We start from the raw sequence: 1,030 nt of genomic DNA, 5'->3' as shown, positions 1-1,030 counted from the left end.
GAGCTGGCATACGTCGTCTGTCTGCTTATCCTTTTATTCTGGAAGGAGGTACGTTGCAGGGCAGCTTTAGTTTGCCCCCAGACTTTCTGACACCTTCTGAGGTGGGTTTTAACAGAAAGGGTGGCTGATTCTGGAAAAGAGGATGGTAGGAGAGGTGGCTGGTAGCCAATAGAGGCTTCAAATGGGGAAAAGCCTGTAGCGGCCGAGACATGTGTGTTGTGTGCATACTCCACCCAAGGTAGGTGGGTGCTCCAAGAGCCAGGATTAGATGCACAGACACAACGCAGGGTATTCTCCAACTCCTGATTAAGTCTCTCACATTGCCCGTTGGTCTGAGGGTGGAAGCCAGAAGATAGACAGGGCTTAGCCCCTAGCGCGGAGCAAAAATCCTTCCACACATGTGAGACAAACTGAGGCCCTCTATCAGAGACAATCTCAGATGGGATGCCGTGCAGGCGGAAGACATGCTGCAAAAGGAGTCTGGCTGTCTCGGGGGCCGACGGGAGCTTGGCCAATGCCACTAGGTGGCATGCCTTGGAGAACCTGTCAATGATGGTGAGAATCACTGATTTCTTATGGGAGGGGGGAAGACCAGTGATGAAGTCCAGGGCAATGTGAGACCAGGGACGTGAAGGGACTTCGAGAGGCCGAAGCAGGCCGGCAGGAGGACGGTAGGACGATTTACCCCTAGCACAGGTGCTGCAGGCCCTGACATATTCTTGCACATCCTGGTTAAGGGATGGCCACCAGAAATAGCGTCGGAGGAGTCCAATAGTGCGGCTAACCCCAGAGTGACAGGAGAACCTTGATGCGTGACCCCAATGGATCACTTGACATCGCACAGAGGTGGGGACAAAGGTTCGATTGGGGGGACCTCCTCCAGGGTCCGGTTCACCTGCTTGGGCAGCTTTGAGGGAACTCTCCAGCTCCCATGTGATGGAACCGACCGTACAGGTGGGCGGGAGGATACTCTTGGAGGAGTCGTCCAAGCTGTCAGGGGAATGCTGTCTGGAAAGGGCGTCTGGTTTGG

This window comes from Poecilia latipinna, unplaced genomic scaffold (genome assembly GCF_001443285.1).
Source record: "Poecilia latipinna isolate Pla-1442-1.1 unplaced genomic scaffold, P_latipinna-1.0 Scaffold999, whole genome shotgun sequence".
NCBI lineage: Eukaryota > Metazoa > Chordata > Actinopteri > Cyprinodontiformes > Poeciliidae > Poecilia > Poecilia latipinna.
This window is presented reverse-complemented; position numbering follows the sequence as displayed.